Source organism: Saccopteryx leptura, chromosome 9 (assembly GCF_036850995.1).
Source record: "Saccopteryx leptura isolate mSacLep1 chromosome 9, mSacLep1_pri_phased_curated, whole genome shotgun sequence".
NCBI classification, from domain to species: domain Eukaryota; kingdom Metazoa; phylum Chordata; class Mammalia; order Chiroptera; family Emballonuridae; genus Saccopteryx; species Saccopteryx leptura.
Genome location: NC_089511.1, coordinates 62,604,234 through 62,630,028, shown reverse-complemented (window position 1 = coordinate 62,630,028; position 25,795 = coordinate 62,604,234).

Genomic DNA, 25,795 nt, shown 5'->3' with positions numbered 1-25,795 from the left:
TCTTGTACATATGAACATTTTTCTCTTAATAACCTAATGGTAACCACCCACAAAAAAGCCACTACTGAAATACACAGCTTAAAAACAAAAAATGAAACAGAGGTAAAAGTATGTAATACCACCAAACAAAAACAACTGACAGAAACACAAAAGAACCAAACAAGGCATAGAGCTACCAGAAAACAAAACATAAAATGGCTATAGGAAATCCTCGAGTGTCAATAATTACCAAAAAAAAAAAAAAAAAAGAAATTATTAAATTATTTGTTTGAATGTACTCTCCATTCCCTTCTCTCTCTCTTCTTCTGATATACCCGTTATTCTTATATTGCTCTTTCTGATGCAGTCAGACAATTCTTGTAGAACTCTCTCTCTCTCTCTCTTTTTTTTTTTTTTGTATTTTTCTGAAGCTGGAAACGGGGAGGCAGTCAGACAGACTCCCACATGCACCCGACCGGGATCCACCCAGCATACCCACCAGGGGGCGATGCTCTGCCCATCTTAGGGAGTTGCTCTGCCTCAATCAGAGCCATTCTAGCACCTGAGGCGGAGGCCACAGAGCCATCCTCAGCGCCCGGGCAAACTTTGTTCCAGTGGAGCCCTGGCTGCGGAAGGGGAAGAGAGAGACAGAGAGGAAGGAGAGGGGGAGGGGTGGAGAAGCAGATGGGCGCTCTCCTGTGTGCCCTGGCCAGGAATCGAACCCGGGACTTCTGCACACCAGGCCAACACTCTACCACTGAGCCAACTGGCCAGGACCTCTTTCTCTTTTTTTAAATTCATGAACCTCTCTCCTCTCCTCTCTGTAGCATCTCTAGTTGTCTGTCTTCGATGACACTGATTCTTTTCTCTATCTGTTTTGTTCTATTAGCTAAATTTGCCAGCTCAGTCTTTAATTCATATATTGAGTTCTTCAACTTTGTTTCTGAAGTTTTAATCTCCTTGGTGAGCTCATTAGGTTGTCTCTTAGTGTTTTCTTACATTTCTTTGAGTATTTTCAGAACTTCAATTTTTAATTCTCTATCATTTAAGTCCAAGGTTTCCATGTGATTGAGATTTTTTTTTTCTGGAGATTTTTTTTTTTTCTTTCTGAACTACATCTCTGTCTTGTGTAGCCGTGGTATTCAATTTCTTCTTTCTTGATAGCATTTGAGAATGGTATTGTTAAGAACCCTAACAGGAAAAAACTAAAAAATTGAAAAATTAAGATAAAAATACAATTAAAAATATAAAAATACAAAAATAATGACAAGTAAAAAAGAAAAAACACAGAAAATAAAGATTGAAAAGAAAAAAATCAATGATAAGCAGAACATCCACAAAAAATAAGAGTAAAAAATATAGAAAATCAAAGAAAATGAAATTCAAAAGAGAAAAGAAGAATAAGAAAAGAAAAGAAAAATAAATTTCAGTTTTGAGAGGTTACTGTTTTCTTCCAGTTGGTGTCACTGTATTACAAGTTTTAATTCTGTGAAATTCCTGGACTGTCTTTTGCTGAGATGTTGCGACAGATAATGGTGTAGACAGGGCCGCAGTTGTGTTGCTGGGTGAGGCATGTTGTGAGGGCTTTCCAGCTTCAGCTTTCTGGTTTTATGGCTCTAGCAATGGCAATCTCAGGTCTTCAGTGCTCCTCCCCACCTCTCCACAGACCAGGGGACCAGACGCAGAGCGCCTCTGTTCTTCAGGGGAGAGAATGGCTCTAGAGAGCTAGCTGTGGGGTTTGTCTCTGCCACTCTATATCCACGAGGTGAGGGAGGTGGGACCTAAGATGTGGGGGAGGGGCGGGGGGCACACTTTAGTTTTCTCTATCTTGGCCTAGTGTAGGCTGCAAGCAGACCACAGGGACACTGACCATTTTGGTTTAATTTCTCCCCCTCTGGCCCTCTATCTCACTGCTCCTTCCAGGAAAAGGAGACCCAGTCACTCTGGGTTTCCCTCTTTGTATCCCTCAGACAAAATGCGGGCAGCCTGAATTTTCCTCCTTTCCATAGTCCAACAGAGAGAAAAAACCCAAAAAACCCAGTCACTCCAAGTTAGTCTTCTCCCAAGAGCCGACTGTAAATGTATTTTATCTTCCATTCCACCCTCTTTCAACCCATCACACCTTTAGTTCATTAAGTGCACGAATCTTTCAGGTGTACCTGTGAGCCCAGGTTGGATTTCTTTGCTGCATTATAATTGTTCAAATTTGTTGAAATTCAAGAGGAGAGAGCAGCAGTCTCTCTCATGCTGCTATTACTCTGACATCATCTTTCCTTCTGTGTTAACATGGTTTCAGGTGTCCTAGTCAATATAACACCCTCTGCCCACCTCATCATGTCCCCCAGGCCCAATGCAAAGTCTCTTTCTACCTCCATTTCACCCTCTTTCCTCTGCTCCCTCTCCCTGTACCTCCCTTTTTTTTCCTTTTCCCCCCTTTTATCTGTGTTTTTCCAAAGTTAGAAGTGGGAAAGCAGTCAGATAGACTCTCACATGCACCCAACCAGGATCCACCTGGCATGCCCACCAGGGGACGATGCTCTGCCCATCTGGGGCATTGCTCTGTTGTAGCCATAATCATTCTAGCACCTGAGGCAGAGGCCATGGAGCCGTCCTCAGTGCCCAGGCCAACTTTGCTCCAATGGAGCCTTGGCTGCAGGAGGGGAAGAAAGAGATAGAGAAGAAGGAGAGGGGGAAGAGTGGAGAAGCAGATGGGTGTTTCTCCTATGTGCCCTGACTGGGAATTGAATCCGGACTTCCACACACCAGGCCGACACCCTACCTCTGAGCCAACAGGCCAGGGTCCACCCCCCCCCCCTTTTCTTAAGGTAGAAGCTGAGGTCATTATTATTAGATTGCTCTTCTTTCCTAGTACAGGCATTTAGTGCATGGATTCCCCTCTAAGCATGTCTTTAGCAGCATTTTACCAAATTTGATTTACTATTTTTATTTCATTTGACTCAAAATACTTTTAAATTTCCCTTTTTTTATTCTTTCTTGGATCATAGGTTATTTAGAACAATATTACTTAATCTCTAAATATTTGGAGATTTTTCTACAGATTTTTCTGGTCTTTTTAAAAATTATTATTAAATGAGAGGCAGAGAGATGGACTCCTGCATGTGCCCTGACTGGGATTCACCTGGAAAGTCCCCTACCAGGCAATGCTCTGCCCATCTGTGGCTGCTATTCCATTGTTCAGCAACCAAGCTATTTTAGTACCTGAGGAGAGGCTATAGAGCCATCCTCAGTGCCTGGGGCCAACACACTTAAATCAATCGAGCCATGGCTGCAGGAGAAGAGAGAGATAAAGAAAAGGGAGGGGGAGGGGTGGAGAAGCAGATGGTCAGTTCTTCTGTGTGCCCTGACTTCAACACACTGGGCTGATGCTCTACCACTGAGCCAACCGACCAAGACCATGGTATTAATTTCTAATTTAATATCACTGTGTCAGAGAATATACTTTGTATAGCTTGAATTCATTTAAATGTGTTAAGATCTGTTATATGGCCCAGAATATCTCTCTGGATTAATGTTCCATGTATGTGCACTTGGAGAGAATGTCTGTTCTGCTGTCACTAGGTGGCATGTTCTATAAATGTCAATTAAGGTCAGTGGATTAGTTGTGCTGTTCAAGCCTCCTATATAGTACTGATTTCTTAATCTACCTGTTTAATCAATCATTGAGAGAGGTGTATTGAAATCTGTAGCTGTGATTGTGGATTTATTTATCTTTCCTTGCAGTTTTACCAGTTTTTACTCATGTGTTTTGAAAATCAGTTACTAGGTTCATAAGTTTGTAAATTTTATGCCTTTCTGATAAACTGAACCCTTTATCTTTGTGAAATAATCTTCTTACTGCCTGTCACTATCTTTTCTCTGAAATCTACTTGATATGATATTAATATTGTCACTCCAGCTTTCTTTCGATTAGTGTTAGGTTGGTGCCTCTCTTTTCAGCCTTTTTCATCCTTTTACATTCACCCTATTTGTTCTTTATCTGTACAACAAGTTTCTTTCAGACATTATATAATTAAGGTCTTGCCCTTTTTTAAAATTTATTTATTATTTATTTATTTATTTATTTATTTTTGTATTTTTCTGAAGCTGGAAACGGGGAGAGACAGTCAGACAGACTCCCGCATGCGCCTGACCGGGATCCACCCGGCACGCCCACCAGGGGCAACGCTCTACCCACCAGGGGGCGATGCTCTGCCCCTACGGGGCGTCGCTCTGCCGCAACCAGAGCCACTCTAGCGCCTGGGGCAGAGGCCAAGGAGCCATCCCCAGCGCCCGGGGCCATCCTTGCTCCAATGGAGCCTTGGCTGCGGGAGGGGAAGAGAGAGACAGAGAGGAAGGGGGGGGGGTGGAGAAGCAAATAGGCGCTTCTCCTATGTGCCCTGGCCGGGAATCGAACCCGGGTCCCCTGCACGCCAGGCCGACGCTCTACCGCTGAGCCAACCGGCCAGGGTCTAAAATTTATTTTTAAGAGAAAGGAGGGGAGATAGAGAGACAGACTACTGCATGTGCCTTGACCAGGATCCACTGGCAATGCCATCTGGGAACGATGGTCAGCTATCCTCAGTGCCCAGGGCTGATGCTCAAACCAATCAAACCTCTGGCTGTGGGAGGGGAAGAAGAAGAGAAGGGGAGAAGGAGGGAGAGAGAAGGAGATGGTCACTTCTCATGTGCCCTGACTGGGGGTTGAACCAGGACATCTGCACGCCATGCCTATTGCTCTATCCACTAAGCCAACCAGCCAGGGCCTAAGATCTTGTTTTTTAATCTAATCTGACAATCTCTGCTTTTTAATCAAGCTGTTTATTTAGATTCTTTACATTTAATGTGATTATTGATATGATAAAGTTTAAGTCTATTAACTTGCTCTTTGTTCTTTTTTCCCTCAGTTCATTGTCTTCCTCTTCCTCTTTTTTTGCTTTCTTTCAGATTTACTGGGTATTATTATTACATTTTATCACCTTTGTTAGCTTATTAGCTAGAACTCTGTTGTTTTAATGGTTTTTTTAGAGTATATAGTAAATAATGTCTTGTTAGATAAGTAATGGGTTTTCCCTGCCAAATCACTGCCTACCTCTTAAATTTTACATAAATTACATTTTTGAATATCTACTATGTGCCAGGTACTCTTCAGCACTTAAAATACATTAGTTCGTATAATTCAACAAAAACAATGAGGTATGGACTATCACTCCCACTTTACACATGTGAAAGCAGGCCCAAGATTTCAGTGACACCTGCTGAAGGTTACACAGCTAGCAAATTGTTGAACTTGGAATTAAATCACTTTCCCGTTATCCCTGAATCTCTGAATCTTAGGAAATTCACAGCAGTGATCTCAAATAAAAATTATAAGTGGTAACACTCTCCTTTGAGATTTAGTTTTGTGTTATAGTTTTTGTTGTTATTCTTTTAACTCACAAACTTATTTGTGGTAGTTTAAGCATTAAAGATTTCCTTGCATTTATAATTGTATGTGATTTGGAAAATTGCCATACTACATGACTCCATGCATGGCTTTCTTAGTTCTTGCAAAGTGATCCATCAAACAGGACTACAGCATTTATTATTTTAAATATTCTTCCACTGTTCCACTGGATGTTATGTTGAACTCTGTCAGTTCTGAGGGTTTTTTTTTTAATCTTTAAAATATTTTTCTTTGATTGATTTTAGAGAGATCAAGAGAGGAAAGGAGGAGGGGGAGCATGCATTTGTTGTTCCACATAATTGTGCATTTGTTGGTTGTTTCCTGTATGTGCCCTGACCCAGTATCAAACCTATAACTTTGGTGTTTCAGGATATGCTCTTACCAACAGAGCTAACCAGCTGGGACCAGAACTGAGGTTCTTAACCAACTTTACCAGTCTGAGTTTTCAAATTCTCTCCAGGACTGGTTACTAAAAAATGATAATTTTATAATTTTTAATGTGATATTTTGCTATGTAATATGGATGTATATTTTGTTGTTGTTGTTTTCATTAAAAAGCATTATACCAAAAGAATAAAATTCACTTGCTCAATGATTTCAGCTAGTATGATTGCATGTTTGGCAGATTAATGTAGAACAGTGGTTATGTAAGTATGGTCCACAGGTCCCCGGCAGTGGTGGTAGTGGGAATGTGTATCTCTGAGACCTTTTCAGCAATATGATAAAGTAAAACTATTTTCAAAATAACACTAACAAGATAATTTGCTTTTACTATGTTGACATTTTCACTAATGGTAAAAAAAGAATAACAAATTTTTATTATACTGTCCTCTTAGCAGAAACACACGAATATACTAGTAGTCATTATAGTATTCTTAACTGCCATGCAGAAGAAAAACAAGTTTCATTTAATGTCCTTGATGGACCAGTTAAAAAATTAATAATTTTATTAAATGTTGACCCTCGATTACATGTGCTTTTAATAGTCTGTCTGATGAAATAGGAAGCATGCAGAAAGCACTGCATAGCAAAGTATGATGTTGTCTCCAGAAAAAGTACAGTGTAGCTACCTGAGTTGTGCGCTCAGCTAGCCTCTGGTTTTGTTTTGTCTTATTTTGAAAGTTTTACTTAAAAGAACAACTGGTTACTGAGATAAATTATAGTTATTTAGACTTGGTTATTTGGCAGACGTTTTCCCAAAAATGAATGAAGTCAGCCTGTCACTACAAGTCATGCAGTTGACAGTATTTGTTGCCAATGCTAAAATTTAAGCTTTCAAGTGAAAATGAGATTTTAGAAAACTTATATCTGTCACCATAAATGTGTCAGCTTCCCAATACTTAAAAACTTTTCTGATGAGATTAGTAGTCATATTAGAAAATGTGATTTCTTTGGATGTCATATAATGAAATGCATCAACATTTGGAAAAATGTGCATAACTCAGTCAACCAACATTTTCCAAATGACCAATGCACAATGTTACACAATCTTGTGTGGATAAAAGTGCACGATCAACCAAGGAATATGTTTTTAGCAGAGTAAAAAATGCTCGTTGGTAAGGTTTTGGATTCTAGATTACAACTATTTCTTGTCAGGTTTTGGTATATTATCAAAAAAGAATATCAATGAATATCAAAGGCTACTAAAATTTTTCTCCCTTTCCCAAATATATATCTGTGTTAGGCCAACTTTCACATATATTTTAGTCAAAATAATGTAACAGATTAAATGCAAAAGCAGATATGAGAATTAGGCTGTTTGTTATCAAGCCAAAGAGACATTATGGAGATTTAAAAATGTGTAAAATAATGCCACTTTTCTCACTAATTTCTTTTTATTTTGAAAAAATAGTTATTTTTTAATAAAAATGTTAATGGGCTTGTTATTTTTAAAATGAATTAAAAATAAAATCTTTTTAAATTTCTCAGTTTTATTTTCTAACATGGTAAATATTGATAGCTATAATGCACATAAACATTCTTTGGAGGTCCTCAATAATTTTTAAAACTATAACGTGATTCTGAGGCCAAACATTTAAGAAATGTTGGAGTCGATCTCGCAGCTCACACTGAGCCTACCTTTCCAGTAACTGCCCCTCCCTCTCTCCATGGCTGTGCACAGATGGAAGGGTCGGGAGGGGAGACACTGAGAGGGTGTCTGACTCCAGCTGGCCTATGTAATTTTTGTTGTACCATTCAAGTGAGGCCAAAAGAGTACTGGTATCTCTCCAATGTCTGATCCCATAATACATGAAGCCAGGGACCATATAGGGTCCACTTTCCACCTAATGGAGGGAGGAAGAGCTGATTTTGTTTGCAGACTGAGAAGATGAAGCTGATACACAAAGAGAGGCAGAGAAAACAAATTCCCAGGGTTTCCCACAGACCTCCAATTGTTGCTTCCAGTTTGTGTCTGAGCACGGGCTTGGGTTCTATAAAGAGCCTGGTATCACAGTAATAAATAATATCTTTTCCCTTAGCTAGCCTGAGTGGGTGTTTCTTATTTGAAACCACATGAATCATTTATAGCTAATCAACTAGGACACATGTGATCCGTTATCAAACTGTAAAATTTCTGATGTGCCGCATATTTTAGGGTATGATTAGGCTAGAAATACAAAACCAAAGTTTCCTGAAAATGCAAAGATACTGTTTCTTCATTGAAGCTAAAAAGAAAAATTACCATAGGCTACACATGGATTAATTACTATCTTCAGAGAATTAGAACTCTGTCAAAAATTCTTACCACAAAATTAGGCTAAACAAAATTTAATCTTTCTGTGACTATTCAAAAGAATTTAGAATCTTTTAATGCTTCAGGGACATTACCATTTTATAAATTACACAAAAAATTCTCATTATTTCAGCTTTCTGGTAGTTTGGATTCAGAATAAATGGGAATTTACTGTAATACTTTGAATTATTAAGTTCTGGGGAGCTCAAAGTACTTCAAAAATACATGAATTATATCACTTATCTTTCTCAACAGTGGATGAAAATTTACAACTGGAAACAGCAATGGGTGGATTCAGGATACAAGGTTCTGTTTCTCAACATTCTAATGAATAATCCTTCTATTTGGCTATTTTGAACCGATACTGGCTTCCTTTTCTACTTCAAACTAGGATTTTTTTTTTCAGCTAAAAATGAAATAGGACTAAGGCCAGCAGCAAAGAATTTGGGCTACAAATTAATTTCATTATTAAGAACATAGTGATTTGATTATAGGTTTCAGCTCATAAATTTTCAGATGAACCTGGATCCTGTGTTTATTTTCACAAAAGAAAAAAACTCATAGTGGTAAAAAAAAAAAAAAAAAAAAAAGAGAGAGAGAATTAAATGTATCTACATATACTCCTGGCTTTCATGAGAACTAAAAATATACTTTAAAATGTACAGGAAAGAAAGAAAATAATTTTAAAAACCCTTTTCTCTATATTCAGCCTCAACCTCAGCATATTATAGTTTGACTTTCTATTTATGGATGATCTATGACCAACTGTAATATATTAAAATAAAAACAGCCCTCTTATCCCTCAAGCTCCCTTCTGAATATTCCTCTTCCTCAAAATGTAATTAGTTTCTTTCTGCTACTAAAAAATTTAATGTTCTCTGAAGGCAAATCTTATTTCTGTATTACCTGCTGTTTTGAAGTATCTATACCTTTCCTCCTGCCGGTGAGCATGGATAATCAAAAGTGAACTATAAGGAGAAATCTCCCATTTAAGAAACATCAATTTGTATGAAGTCTAAAAGATTAATCTAAAAGATTAATACGGAGCATGTGGTACATTCAATAGGAAAATGGCATTTAAATATTAATACTAGATAAATACACTCTTGCTGATATCTTTGATAATTTATAAGTCACACATCTAGAAGGAAGTAAATCATTTATTTTCTTGTATGCTGGTGCTCAGCAACATACAGCAACATGAAAAACAAGGCACCGTTTTCTACTCAGACCTGAGAAGGGGAAGTGAAAAATTTGGAACCAATTTCAACCTCATTTCCTTACAGCCTCGATTTGTGTCACATGCTTTATCCTAACTGGTGCTTTCCAAATTAAATGTATATTTTTCAAACCAATATCTTAAGTGGTAATGTTTCAACAGTCCAAATGTCGATTACCAAAACAAACATTTGTTTCCCTAGCAAGTGTTTTCACACAAAAGCATTTGATTCACATACTGCAGCAAACAAACATTTGCTTAGGCGGTTACGGCAGCCAAAAGTTCTTGCAGCAACATCTCACAGGCAGGCTGGCTCCCCTCCCCGGAGCAGGGCTTGCTGATGTCCGAGAATGCCTGTGAAGCCAGTTGTTGACCAAAGGAATCCTTTACAAGGCATTTAGGCTGTGAAGAGGCACAAGCATTTTCAAAACACATCTCTGAAGGAAATGTGCTTTTAATTATGATGCTTCCATTAGAAAAAGTCTTCATGTCTTCATAAAACTACATTTGCTAATATAAAGTCAGCCTTTGATGTAATCACAAAACCAAATTCTTATGAAAGTTCACAAAGGCATTTTTTTCACATAAAAACATTCCTACAGTTCAGGGATCATTATTTATGCACGAGCCCATGAGAGTTGATTACATAAATAGCTCTATTACTACATTAAAGTCTATTTCCTCTCTGAACAAGATGTGGATTTTATGTGTAAATATGTTTTTCTTAAGCGCGTTTCTACTTCAGTCAAGATGCAGCTTCTACATAAAAATGCTCTTGTTTTCCATATTATTTAAATGCTTTTGGAATGAATCAATATTTCTGAGAAAGTCATTTACTTAAATATATGTTCTTTAAGCATGGAGAAATTGATTTTTAACTTCTGTTCCAAAGACAGAGTTTCCTAGCAACCGAGTCAAGATTGATTCTTTGGCTAGTTCTAAACTGAGAATAGTTACCACCTTGCTTAAAAGCAAACTAAAAGGAATTCTTCTTAGATAAATAAGCAGGTGAATGAACGAATGAGAAAATACACAATATGCACACACCCAGAGTGTCACTCAGAGTGTATTTAATAGAACAGATGACTATTTTTAATTTTTTAAATTTATTTTTTGACCCATTCTCCTAGACCCTTTTTGGGGGGGCAACTGTCTACTTGTTCTCTGCATTTATGGGTCTGTTTCTGTTCTGTTTTTTTTTAGATTCCACATATAAGTGAAATCATATGCTATTTGTCTCTGTCTGACTTATTACACTTAGCACAATACCCTCTAGGCCCATCCATGTTGTCCCAAATGGCAAGATTTTGTTATTTCCTATTGCTGAGTAATAATCCTATATATTCCATATATGTAGAATTTCTCTACTCAATCACCTATTAATGGACATTTAGGTTGGTTCTATATCTTAGCTATTATAAATGATACTACAACAAACATAGAGTGCATATATCTTTTCAAATTAGTGTTTATGTTTTCTTCAGATAAATACCTGGAAATGGTATTGCTGGATTGTATGGAAGCTTTATTTTTAATTTTTTGAGGAATCTCCATACTGTTTTCCACAGTGGCTGCACCAGTCTGCATTCCCACCAGCAGTGCACAAGGGATCCATTTTCTCCACATCCTTACCAGCACTTATTTGTTGATTTTTTTATGGTGACCATTCTGACAGGTGTGAGATGGTATTTCATTGTGGTTTTGATTTGCATTTCCCTGATGATTAGTGATGTTGAGCATCTGTTTTGTATGTCTGTTGGCCATCTGTGTGTCCTCTTTGGAGGAATACCTATTCAGGTAATCTGCCCATTTTTTAATTGCGTTATTTGTTTTTTCTGGTGTTAAGCTATGTGAGTTCCCTATGTATTTTGGATATTAACCTCTCATCAGATGTATCATTTGCAAACATTTTCTCTCATTCAGTAGGTTGTTCTTTCTTTTTCTTGATGATTTCCTTTGCTGTGCAAAACCTTTTTAGTTTGATGTAATCCCGTTTATTTTTGCTTTTGTTGCCCTTGCCCAAGGAGACACATCCAAAAAGATATTTGTATTTGTAAGACTGATGTCAAAATGTTACTGCCAATGTTTTCTTTTAGAGGTTTTATGGTTGCAGGTCTTACATTTAATTTTTATTTATTTATTTATTTTTTACAGAGACAGAGAGTGAGTCAGAAAGAGGGATAGACAGGGACAGACAGACAGGAACGGAGAGAGATGAGAAGCATCAATCATTAGTTTTTCATTGTGCGTTGCAACACCTTAGTTGTTCATTGATTGCTTTCTCATATGTGCCTTGACCATGGGCCTTCAGCAGACCGAGTAACCCCTTGCTGGAGCCAGCAACCTTGGGTTCAAGCTAGTGGGCTTTTCCTCAAACCAGATGAGCCCGCACTCAAGCTGGCGACCTTGGGGTCTTGAACCCGGGTCCTCTGCATCCCAGTCCGATGCTCTATCCACTGCACCACCGCCTGGTCAGGCTGGTCTTACATTTAAGTCTTTAATCCATTTGGAGTTTATTGTTGTAAGAAGTGGCCCAATTTCATTTTTTTACATGTATCTGGAATATATGACAATTTGACCCTCTAGCTAATGAACTTGTACAAAAAATTTGCTGGCCACTTTCCCTGGGGACGTTGATGGGATGGTGCAAGATGATACAGAGAGCAGGCACACAACCATAATCATTGTAGTAACAACTGATTTAGTATGTATTACGGGTGAGTGCATACAGGTAAAATAACTGGAAACATAGGTAAAAATGACAAATTAAGGCACAAACCAGGTCTGTCTGATATTCAAACCTTGTACACTATAATGCTTTTACATGAAGAGCTCACAGTCTTTCTCATCTTCAAGGAACTTTCAATCTCATTGCAAAGAAAACACACCCAAAAGAACCAAGGAGTCATCCGAGACAGTAGATGTTTGAGGGTCGGCAGAAGTAAAGTAACAAAAGCTTGAATTTATTGAGCCATTACTTGGTGTTGTGCTGTGAGAAAGACTTGTCCTCATGAAGGAGACGGAGCTTGGGTTTAGCCTTGAAACAGGTGGGGAGAGACAGAAACTAGTAGGGAGGGTCCTTCAGTAACATGAAATAGCACGAAGAAAGGCATGGGGGGAGCGGTGCTATTTGGGACCTGTCAGGCTTGGGGTGACAGGTGGGTGTGGGGGAGGAGCACTGAATGGGTATGTGGGCCAAGAGTATGCAGGGTCCTGCAAACCAGGCTAAAATGCAGAAACTTTTTTTTTAAGCTAGCAAGACACACACACACACACACACACACACATACACACACACACATGAACAGGAAGGGAAAGAGAAGTATCCATTCTTTGTGTGGCACCTTAGTTGTTCATTGATTGCTTTCTCATATGTTCCTTTACTGGGGAGCTTCAGCCAAGCCAGTGACCCCTTTGCTCAAGCCAGTGACCTTCGGGCTCAAGATAGCAACCGTGTGGGTTCATGTCTATGACCGCATGCTCAAGCCAGCAACCTTGCACTCAAACTGGTGAGGTCATGCTCAAGCCAGTGACCTCGGGGTTTTGAACTTGGGTCCTCTGCATCCCAGGCTGATGCTCTTATCAACCACACCACTGCCTGGTCAGGGAAGAAATGCAGAAACTTGACCCAGGAGGGAAATATGGACTCATTTTACGTTCTTGGACATTGGAGATGTGATCATTTCTCCTTATAATTACTAGGACAAAGAGAATATGCATTTTCTGTTGAAATAGCTACTACTTATGTTCTCTCCAAAGGCTTGTCATTTACACACCACTAATATGCCAATGGGATCTTAAGAGTTTTCCAGCTGCTATATTTTCAAATGTCTTAATATTTTTCTTTAAAATGTTATCCCATATTTTAAAATTTGCCTATGTTTGGCTTCTGGTGGAAGTGGGCATCTATTTCTATGTTTATTGGCTATTTGCATATATGTTTCTGTGAACTCATGTTTTTATTTCTTTCTTTTCTTATTCTAATGAATTGTCTGGGGTTTTTGTTGATTTATAGAGTCTCTTTATATATTCTGGTTTCTGTGTCTTTGTTTATTATATATTTGCAACATTTTCTTAGAGTATTGTTTTTCTTCCAACTTACTGAATATGTAGCTAAAGGTAAAAATCTGTTTTAAAATATATAGACACTGGGTTTTATATGCCTAAAAGGAAATGCCAACATTATAAAAATATTCCAATATTTTCTCCTAAAACTTAAATTCTGGATACATTTACATTCTTATACATTTGATCCATCTGGATTATAATTTGGTTTCAGTGTGAAATAGAAATTTATTTTCATTTTTGCTACTGATTATAAATGCCTAATTATCATATGTTAATTTTGTATATATGGATATGATTCTGATCTTTATTCTGTTTCCTTAATCTATGATGAAACAACACTATGTTGGTTTAATTACTATTATTTTTTAAAGATGTCCTGATAGAGCATAGATAAGGTCACAGGCTTTGTAGCCCGTGGACACTTGACCACTTACTAGCACATAGACAAGATGCTTAATCTCTTTTCTTCAGTTTCCCCATCTTTAAAACAAGGATAATGACAAAGTTATTTTAAGGATTTCATGAACTTCTGCATATAAAGTACTTAAAACAATGCCTGACACATAGTAAGCATTTATAAAGGTGTTGGCTGTTATTATTTGTCATAATTATTTTCCAGTTTTTTCTTTCTTTCCTATGCCTCCTCTGGATGATTTTTTTTGTGAAAAGAATATCAAAAGACAAATTCCCTTTCTGTGAGAAAGTCTGATGTCAGCTGTTAAGCTCATTCATTTTTCCACCTGGCACATAATAAGTGCTCCATAAATGGCAGTTGTTGTTATAGTCATATTTATTATTTGGGGAAAAATAGCAATGGTGCAAAGTTAATACATTTCTTCAGATATTTTATATTTCCTCAGCTCAGAGTGGAATCTCATTGAGAAGGGAAGGAGAGAAAGCCGAGGGCTGAGGGGTTGGCGGTAGGGTGCAGAAGGAGCGGTTTCTCTTAAATTCCTTTGGGAAGTTCTGTAAGTCAGTCTCTCTCTCTTGCCCCTCGGAGCATCCTCCTGTAGCCCTTGACATATTAAAGAGCTTAGGTGGGAATTAGACAAAGCTACCCCTTCCTCCCTGGAAGGGATGTTGCTCCTCAGAGATCTGGGGGAGATGCTGCCCCCAGACACTGCGCTTGGGGATTGGAACAGGCTTCTGCATAGAGATAATCAGTTATTTATCTAAAGCAGGAGTCACAGCCTGAAGTGCCCACAGGTGCCAGCCGACAGCACAAATCAGTGGGAGTCAAACTTTTTGCTCATAAACCTCCTAAATTTTTTTGGGGGGGAAACCCTGTATTCCTTTTCAGATTTTAGGTAACCATCTAAATTTTTAAATCATAAACTTAATAATTATTTTTTACAAAATAATTTAGTGGTGTACTGTAAATGGTGACATTTTAAAAGAAAAAATTTACATCACTCCAATAGAATTTACACCCTATAGCAAGCAATTTGATAACCACCATCAACCATAAAAACTAATACACAGACAAGTTCTTATTGACAAACAGAAAGTTTACTTTCCTTGAGCTCACATTTTAATTCTTCTTCCCCCTCAAAATTGTATTCAAATATAATAAAATGTGTTTTATTCATCACACTTAAAGGTGTTTTTTATCATACTTGTGTTCTTTTTTACAACATAAATAAAAATACAAATTGAAAGTTTATTTCCTGTGACCATAAGGCCATAGGTATTAACATTTTTATCTTCTGGAAATATTGATTAAAACAACCTCAAAATACTTGTAAATTTTTTATGAGTAATTATTAAACATAAAGTTAAAATTTTACTTAAAATGCATACCTATACAAGGTAGGAACGATTTTATTTTTTCCAATTAGTTCTTATATGCATGGATGAATATTACTTGATGCTAGAATGAGATAGGTTTAAGCACTGAATCTGTTCCTATGTTTGAGGTTTTCAATATAAAGGCTGAGAAACTGATTTATTTATTTATTTATTTTTAAATAAATTTTTATTAATGTTAATGGGATGACATTAATAAATCAGGGTACATATATTCAAAGAAAACATGTCTAGGTTATCTTGTCATTAAATTATGTTGCATACCCCTCGCCCATAGTCAGATTGTCCTCCGTCACCCTCTATCTAGTTCTCTGTGCCCCTCCCCCTCCCCCTAACTCTCTCCCTCCCTCCCTCCTATGTCCTCCCTCCCCCCACCCCTGGTAACCACCACACTCTTGTCCATGTCTCTTAGTCTCGTTTTTATGTTCCACCAATGTATGGAATCATGTAGTTCTTGTTTTTTTCTGATTTACTTATTTCACTCCGTATAATGTTATCAAGATCCCATCATTTTGCTGTAAATGATCTGATGTCATCATTTCTTATGGCTGAGTAGTATTCCATAGTGTATATGTGCCACATCTTCTTTATCCAGTCTTCTATTGAAGGGCTTTTTGGTTGTTTCCATGTCTTGGCCACTGTGAACAGTGCTGCAATGAACATGGGGCTGCATGTGTCTTTACGTATCAATGGAGAAACTGATTTATAAAACAAGTAAATGGGAATGGAAACTTTTTCTAAACAGCAATAACAACAACATTTCAAATTATTTTATTGTGACCCAGAAAGTTGTATCACCCCAAGGCAATCCACTATAGAAGACTTGAGATGGGTAAGAGGTGAGCATTTCTTCTGCATGGCAGGTGGGGTGCTCTGGAGGCAGATGCTGAAACGCACATGGGGGGCCAGATGTTTATCAGGATCGACACCTTAGGAAGAAGGAAGAAGGAGCGAGCCTGGACAGAGGAGAAGTTGGTGAAGCCTTGGCCAACCCAGGAGGCAGCTCTGAAGTGAATACTGCCCAGTAGAGTTGTCTTGGTGACCGGTTGAGATGGCAAGCCCTTCTACCCCACAGACTCTGTTACAAGATGGGAGGCTGTCCTGGGAAGGGTGTGGCCTCAGTCAAGGTGGCCCTTCACAGTGAGGCAGACCCTAAAGCAGCTTTCCGGACAGGGACAATGAATTAGTGTTCTAGGACTGCCATTACCAATAACCACAAACTTGGTGACTTAAAATAACAAAAATTATTCTCTCACAGTTCTGGAGGTAAAAAGTCCAAAATCAAGGTGTCCTCAGAGTTGGTTCGTCTGGAGGCTCTTCGGGAGGGTCTTTCCATGCATCTCTCCCAGTGTCTACTGGCTCCTCTCAGTGCTCCTGGCTGCTGCCTGGCTTGTAGACATGTCTCCACCCCTGTCTTTGCCTGGCCTTCCCCTCTATGTCTCTGAAGCTGTCTTCTACTTGTCAGTCTCTAATTAGCACCCTTGTGATTGAATTTAAGATCCACTGTCACCTAGGATGATTTCATCCCAAGAGCCTTACCTTAATTATATCTACAAAGACCTTTATTCCATAGAAGGTGACATTCTGAGGTTCCAGATGGCTATATCTTTTGGAGGTCATTATACAACCCATGACAGACAGCAAGTTCTTTGTTGTAGAGATAGCTGGGCAATATATCTTCATATCTACCACATTTTGTAAGGTTCAAAACAGGTGGTTATAAAGGAGAGTGAGAAAAAGAGGATGAACTTGAGGCTCAGAAGGCAAGCAGGTTGCCATGCAGATCAGCTTTAGAAATGACAACATATTGAGTGTCTGGAACTTGATGCTCTTTGGAAAGTCTTTGTGTTCCCCCAAGGTGACAGGTAGCCCAGTTTGAGGACTTTGTTCAAGCTGATTATTTCCTCAAATGGCTAGATCTCCAATTATTTAAGAGAATGACAAATTCACACTTTAAGTGAGAGCTTCATACTTTTCAATGTTGTCAACTAATTCAAAACAAACAAACCGTAGACCAGGGGCCCCCAAACTACAGCCCGCGGGCCACATGCGGCCCCCTGAGGCCATTTATCCGGCCCCCGCCGCACTTCTGGAAAGGGCACCTCTTTCATTGGTGGTCAGTGAGAGGAGCATAGTTCCCATTGAAATACTGGTCAGTTGGTTGATTTAAATTTACTTGTTCTTTATTTTAAATATTGTATTTGTTCCCGTTTTGTTTTTTTTTACTTTAAAATAAGATATGTGCAGTGTGCATAGGGATTTGTTCATAGTTTTTTTTATAGTCTGGCCCTCCAATGGTCTGAGGGACAGTGAACTGGCCCCCTGTGTAAAAAGTTTGGGGACCCCTGTTGTAGACCCAAGGGAAAAAAATGTTTGTGAGCTGAATATATCCACTGTGATAACCTGTGTACTACGTGTCTGTTCCTACTCCTACCACAGAAAGTAGGAGAAATACCAGTGCATCTTCCTTTGATGGCCATGAATTTACCTTCTCACCTGGAGAGCTGTATCAATCAGGGTACCCCAGAAACATAAAACCAATAAGATATGTCTGTATGTATATACATGTATGTATGTGTATGTATACACACACACACACACACACACATACACATAAAAAGATTTATTTTAAGCAATTGACTCTTATGACTGTGAGCGCTGGCAAGTTTAAAATTCATAAGGCAGTCCGGCAAGGTGGAAACCCAGGCAGGATTTGATGCAGCTGCAGTCTTGAGGTATAATTTTTTCTTTCCCAGTAAACCTCAGTTTTTGCTTTTAAGAATTTGCAATGAGTTATGCAAGGCTTGCCCATATTATTGAGGGTAATCTTCTTTAGTTAAAATTTACTGAATATATAAATGTTAATCGTATCTGCAAAATAATTTTCACAGCAATACCTGGATTAGTGTTTATTTAATTTTTATTTATTTATTTTTCTATTTTTCTGAAGTGAGAAGCAGGGAGGCAGAGAGGCAGACTCCTGCATGTGCCCGACCAGGATCCACCCAGCATGCCCACCAGGTAGCGATGCTCTGCCCATCTGAGGCGTCACTCTGTTGCGACTGGAGCCATTCTAGTACCTGAGGCGGCGCCCATGGAACCGTCCTCAGCGCCTAGGCCAACTCTGCTCCAATGGAGCTTTGGCTGCAGGAGGGGAAGAGAGAGACAGAGAGGAAGGAGAGGGGGAGGGGTGGAGAAGCAGATGGGCGCTTCTCCTGTGTGCCCTGGCTGGAATCAAACCCGGGACTTCCACACGTGGGGTCGATGCTCTACCACTGAGCCAGCCAGCCTGGGCTGGATTAGTGTTTAATTAAGTAACTGGGTAATATAGTTTCTTCAAGCCTACAAATATAAGTAACTGTAACAGGAACCATTACTTCCCATGTTGAATTGAAGAACCTGAGAAGTGAAAGGGACTGTACAGGTTACCTGTCTCAATAGCACCTCATGGTACAGAGGAGGAAAGTGAGGCCTAGGAGGGTGAAGTGACTTGTCCAAGGTCACACAGCTGTCTGAGGAAAGAAAAACTCAAAGCAATGTTCTGCCTTCTGAGTAATTTTCCCACTATTTTCCTGCACATGACTCAATATTGCAAGACCAAAATTGTAGCATTTAAGAGCACAGAAGATTGTTCAGAGGTTATATGAGCCAAGCCTCTCATTTTGTAATGAAGTCTAGAGACATTAGCCACAAGAATTTTGATTTTTATTGAAGGGCATTTCAATCACACTTTGTAGCCTTTCATACAAGGCAGAAATGACTATCCTCAAAGTAAACTTATCTCTGTTATTTTTTTCTTCAAAAACATCCTTTCTAATAAGAGGCAGTTTTTTTTATCATTGACTTCCCATAAAAGATTCATGGTCAACAAAACAAAACAGCTCTGGCCGGTTAGCTCAGTGGTAGAGTGTCGGCCCTGTGTGTGTGGAAGTCCTGGGTTTGATTCCCAGCCAGGGCACATAAGAAAAGCACTCATCTGCTTCTCCACCCTTCCCCCTCTCCTATTTCTCTGTCTCTCTCTTCCCCTCCCACAGCCAAGGCTCCACTGGAGCAAAGTTGGCTCAGGTGCTGAGGATGGCTCCATGGCCTCTGCCTCAGATGGTAGAATTAGGATGAGTCTGATTGCAGTGGAGCAACACCCCAGATGGCCGAGAATTGTCCCCTGGTGGGCATGCCGGGTGGATCCTATTTGGGCACATGTGGGAGTCTGTCTAACTGCCTCCCCACTTCTAACTTCAGAAAAATATTTTAAAAACCCCAAAAAACAAAACAAACAAATACTACTCCAGTCTTATTAATTGAAAGTTGGATTTTTTGGATGCCAATCAATATTTTTCCTGAAATTTTTGTAGCTCTTCACTGGATATATTTCTAGAGCAACAAGTCCAAGAATTCAGCGTTTTCTTATAGATGAACTGTTGAATCACCCCTCTTACGATGGACCAGTTATTCTAGCAAACCATAGGAGTGGCCTCATTTTATTAGCTCATAACAAAGTAATTTCTAACTCTAATCAATTTTGTGTCACATGACATTTATTGCTCTGGCTGAATCCAAGATCATGAGTCACATTTCTGAATCACCTCTAAAGGGGATCAAAGTATGCCACCTTGGTATAAGCATTATTTTGAGCTGAGGGCAATTGGGAAATGGTAGACACAAGAGGAACTCTCAGCCCTCCGCAATCTGCCGAAGAGCAGGGCATAAATTTTCCTTTGTGAAGGTTTTCCCCTCCACTCTCCCATTCCAGGACGGGGAGAGCAGCCCTTATCACTGGAGACAGAGAGCCCCGAAGGGTCTACATAAACGAACCTTACTAAATAACCCTTATCTACATTAGTTTATTTCATATATTTACCTTCCCATAATTTACCACTCCTAGGAGCCCAAACCTTTCTTTCCTTTGTTTCGTCTCTTCTCCACATCTATTGCTTTTTGGTAAAGTGGTATATAAGCTTCCAAGTTTAACTTGGGTATTCACTTCTTTTCTGTGAGGCCCCCATGAACATAAAATTAAAATTTAATATGTATCAAGTTTCTCCTGTTAATCTATCCTTTGTTAGTTTAATTTACAGGTCCCTGTTACTGAACCTAAGAGGGTGAAGAAAAAGTGCTTCACCTCCCTACATCTTCTCCCATCATATACTCCAACTCACCCGCTTCTGGACACACACCCGAAAGAACGACTTCTTCAATTACATTTCCCAGTTTTTCAAATGCATTTATTATTCAGCCTAACATGCACATTTACAATCCCAACATGTTTAGAGATAGTCAAGGGCAAATTAGGGTGCCGAAGGGAAGCTAGTGTAAGGCGCTGTCGGAAGCGAAGGTCGGGTTGTTTCTGATTTTGGAAGCCTGTGAGAGGGAGATGATATCCTCATGTGTGTCTGGGATAAACTGCACCTCAATGTGTACTGCGGTGCAAGCCCTCCTTTCCCAACGGCTCCCATGATGGTGCTCTGGCTTTCATGTCCAGCAGAGTCTTGATATAGTTCATATATTTTGCTTATTATTTTAAGAAGGTTTGAAATCAGAGATTTTGTTTGAGAGAGTGGCAAAAAAATATGTATTTATAGTGCTCAGGTGAAGGAAATGAAAATTCCTAAAACCACATTAATTTCCTCTACTCACTGCACTTTCCTGCCCCTAATTTAGGAAGAAAGGAAGAAAGAAAGAAAGAAAGAAAGAAAGAAAGAAAGAAAGAAAGAAAGAAAGAAAGAAAGAAAGAAAGAAAGAAGAAAGAAAGAAAGAAAGAAGGAGGGAGGGAGGGAGGGAGGGAGGGAGGGAGGGAGGGAAGGAAGGAAGGAAGGAAGGAAGGAAGGAAGGAAGGAAGGAAGGAAGGAAGGAAGGAAGGAAGGAAGGAAGGAAGGAAGGAAGGAAAAGAAAAGAAAGAAGGAGGGGGAGGAAGGAAGGAAGGAAGGAAGGAAGGAAGGAAGGAAGGAAGGAAGGAAGGAAGGAAGGAAGAAAAGAAAGAAGGAGGGGGGAGGGAGGGAGGGAGGAAGGAAGGAAAAGAAAGAAAGCAGAGGAATGAATTAAAATGAATTTAATTTTACAATAGCCTGGAGTTCACTGTTTCCCTCGGCAGCAAGATGGTGGTGGGGTGGGCAAGTCTCTGGATAACACGTCCTCTGAAATAACAGTGAAGGAAAAATAGTCCAGCAACTTCTATTTATTGTCATAGCCAAAGTCACAATTCTCTCTCCACAGAATTGAGGCCTAGACTCCTGAAATCAAATTTAATAACACCAAATTCTTTATTTTCCAAAATCAACAGGTTTGGGAACTGGCCAGTGAAATTTTCCAGTCCAGTTAGCCATAGTGGGGAGTTTACATTGTTACATGATTGCAATGAAGGTTAGTAATGAGCAGCACAACAGAAAATTAATAAAAGCTCAGTGTAGCCCGACCCATTCAAGTAATTGTCAATTAAGGCTACAATCAATACCGAGGTAATAGCTCATGAACAAGGATAGTTGGGTATTTACTTCATTAACATTGCAAATCAATGTTGACCATTTACGAGTAAGTGCAGAGAAATGAGCTCATATATTGGAGGTAATCATAGCTGGGGAGTTTTCTAGCTAGAAGAAAACTTAGGGATCAGAGTCTGCAAATAGACAAATGTCAGCAGATGGCCCTATCTGACTAATAGAGTGTTCTGGATCCGAAAAGAAAAAACATCCTTTGTTCTAACCTTTGATGCTGAAATCCTTTGAAAGGATATTAGTTTCTTTTCTAATACTTGAGGCACTGATCACATTGCATTTATGTCTGCGTCTTATTCACCTTGTATCCCCCATAGATAATTGTCTTCTGCATTTAAAAAATGGCTATAAATAGCCTGACCAGGTGGTGGCGCAGTGGATAGAGCATCAGACTGGGATGCAGAGATCCCAGGTTCAAGACCCCTGAGGTCGCTAGCTTGAGCACGGGCTCATCTGGTTTGAGCAAAAAAAAAAAAAAAAAAAGCCAACCAGCTTGAACCCAAGGTCCCTGGCTCCAGCAAGGGGTTACTCGGTCTGCTGAAGGCCCATGGTCAAGGCACATATGAGAAAGTAATCAATGAACAACTAAGGTGTTGCAATGCGCAATGAAAAAAAAAAACCTAATGATTGATGCTTCTCATCTCTCTCTGTTCCTGTCTGTCTGTCCCTGTCTATCCCTATCTCTGACTCACTCTCTGTCTCTGTAAAAAATAAATACATACATAAATAAATAAATAAATAAATAAATAAATAAATAAATAAAAATGGCTATAAATATATGTCTTCTATAGTCCGTTGTAGCACTAGGCAGCCCTCCTTGGGCTACGTCTGTTCACTCAACAGGTGAACCTACAGGAAACATTTGCTTAGAGAGTAATTAGGATCAGCATTGGTTTACCATGCTTTGTCCCAGTTTATCTCTTCCACGGTCCCCTACAATAGCACCCAAAACAAATATGTACGGAGTTTGAAATCAGATTTTTTTTTTTTTTTGAGAGAAAGAGAGAGGGCTGGGGGGGAGAGAAATAGAGAGAAGGATTAACTCGTTCCACGGAGTTCATTTAGTTGTGCACTCACTGGCTGCTTCTCACGTGTGCTCTGACTGGGGATCAAACCTGCGACCTCAGGGGTGGAGACAGTGTTCTTGGGGTCAGCTGGCCATCTGAGATCAAGCCAATGACCTCGGGATTTGCGACTGTGATTGAGCTGGCTACCTTGGGCTAGAGCCAGAAACCTCAGTGCTCTGGGACAATACTCTATCCATGGGGCCACCGGCCAGAGCCAGAATGTATTGTTAAGCCTGAAATAATTAATAAATTCTATGGCTAATGGAAGGAACCTGATCAAATAAAAAGTTCCTCAAACAGTGTATGGTATTTGACTTTCCAATGTAAGTTGAAAACAGTTCAAATCCAGCACCAGAATCACGCTATTATTATATTCCACCTCCTTTTATTGTCATCCAAAGAATTTGGTACTTCCTTGGCCTTACTGTCTGAGAATTTATGGGTATCTTTCTTGCCTCATACCCCCACCAGCATGTCCAGCCTGTGGCACTGATGTTTCTCCCAGTACCTCGTTTACATGTGAGTGCTCACAGAAGCTAGGTGTTGGTAATGCTATCTGAAAAAGAGGGACATGGTGGCAGGTCTAGGGTCACAGGGTGAGTGACAAGACTGGGTCAGAAGTCTAGGAGGAGATTCTGATGCCAATCTTGTAGATTTGAGCCTCACCAACCTTCCATAACCCTCTTTGGTGTCTGAGGCATTTTATGAAGCACATGTGTTTAGACCATTTCCACTTGGGGCTCATGGAAAAGCAGATATCTGGGTAAAGAAGAAATAGCTGGTAAGCCCATGGAAGCAGCTGTACTCTTGGGCCTCAATCTAAGAGTATCCCTTTCGTAGAAAGGTAAAGGACGGAAAGCCTTGAGTGAGGAAATGAATAATTGGGGGCTCTGCTGCTTGTCTCAGCACAGTGCTAGGTACTCCATCTCAGCTGGGAGTTGGGACATAAGATTTCGGAGCGACTTTGTGTGGTTTTGAACTTAACCTTCATCAAGCCAAAATTCCAGCCCCTGAAAGCCATGCCAGGATTCAACAAGACAGTGCACTTGACAAAAAATAAAACACTCTCTTCTCAAGTGCTTGGTGTCTTCTCAAGTGCTTGACATCATCAGAGCATAGCACAGGTCATGCCTGTGCACACTGATCGGGGATAGAGAACTCAGTGAATTTAAACCATGCTTACAATCATTCAAAAATAACAATATTCTTAAAAAAATTTTTTATTTATTAAAATTTTAATGTATTGTGTTAACATGGGTTCAAGTGTCTCATTCAATATAACACCCTTCAAATAACAATACTTTTAAAAGAGATGTTACTTTTCTGTTTTGAATTCATCATGATTTTCTTGTCCAAACCAAGTTTTCTCCTTCGGGAAGAAGCACTGTTAAGCCTGTATGTAACGCGATAGCAGTGGAAGCGTCTGCCCTTGCCAACTTCGGGGGAGCTGTAAATTAGGACACACACAGGCAAAGGAAACCATTTCCCTGCCTGTCACCTCGTTTGTCAGCCATCAGTCAGAAGCATGTCTCTATAGCCCCGGAAATAGACGGCCGTGATGGAGCTTCGTGTAGGCTCTACTAACTGCACATTTTGTCAGCTTGTCTGCCAGGAGATGTTGTCTTCAGAGTTGAAATATGAAGTGTTTACAATAGCACTTCCTGAAGATTCCTCCTGCACAAATCCCTCCTCTGTGGAGGCCTCCCTCCCATCATTCCTTTCGTTCCAGGAGGGGAGAAGGTTGCTCCACACGGGCAGTATGGGGACCGTATCTCCGGCATTTGGAATTACTCTTTTCCAAAGATGTGCAAATGTGTGCCTGAGCCTGGCCCACCAGCTGCAGACACTGAGGTCCCAGCCAATTCCATCTTCTACTGCTCCTCAACCTCCATCTCGGTCCTTTTACTGTTCCACACTGTGGTCCCCAGCAGGCTGTGGACCAGAACTGTGCCTTCTCCTCCCTGGACCTTGATGGGGTTACGCTCAGTTATGCCTGGATAATGCTTCCAGGGGTGTTTCAAGAAGTAGCCATTTGAAACTCACACACATTTTGTTTTAGGGATGTAGTTATATACACTGCTCACAAAATTAGGGGAGATTTTATAGCTTCATATTTATTTTGAAATATCCCCTAATTTTTGTGAGAAGTATACAATCTCACAGAAAATTTCTTTGTGTGTGTGTGTGTGTGTGTGTGTGTGTGTGTGTGTGTGTGATAGAGACAGAGAGACAGAGAGAGAGACAGACAGACAGGAAGTGAGAGAGATGAGAAGCATCAAGTCTTTGTTTTCGGCACCTTAGTTGTTCATTGATTGCTTTCTCATATGTGCCTTGACTGGGGGGCCGCAGCAGAGCAAGTGAACCCTTGCTCAAGCCAGTGACCTTGGGCTCAAGTCAGTAACCTTGGGGTCATATCTATGATCCCATGCTCAAGTTAGCAACCCCACACTCAAGCTGGTGAGCCCACGCTCAAACCAGATGAGCCCATGCTGAAGACAGTGACCTCAAAGTTTTGAACCTTGGTCCTCTGAGTCCCAGTTCAATTCTCTAGCCACTGCACCACCGCATGGTCAGACACAGAAAACTCTCTTTATGAAGACCCAGGAAAAATGTCTTAGACTCAATATAAGAAAGAGGTAGGCTTTTCCTAAGCCACTGGATTTTTCTTATTGTTCTTAATTTTGTTTTTGTGAATCTAGCAATTGACCTTTGCTCATTTCGCCAGCTGCTAGAAGACTTTGTAATCAGCTCTATTCAAAACTACTCATTAAGGATTTTTAACAACTCGCTTCAACCCTAATTCTATCTTATTTTTCTACTTTCACATTCCCTTCCTCTGATTTCCTCATTTATACAGTATTTGTGTTTTAATGACATATGTAATAGCTCTGTGCACAATTTCAAAACTTTCTGGAATTTGATTGAATTTAAATACTTAAAAAGCAGATCTATTCTGAAACTTACTGAGCACCTATTTTATGCCAGGTACTG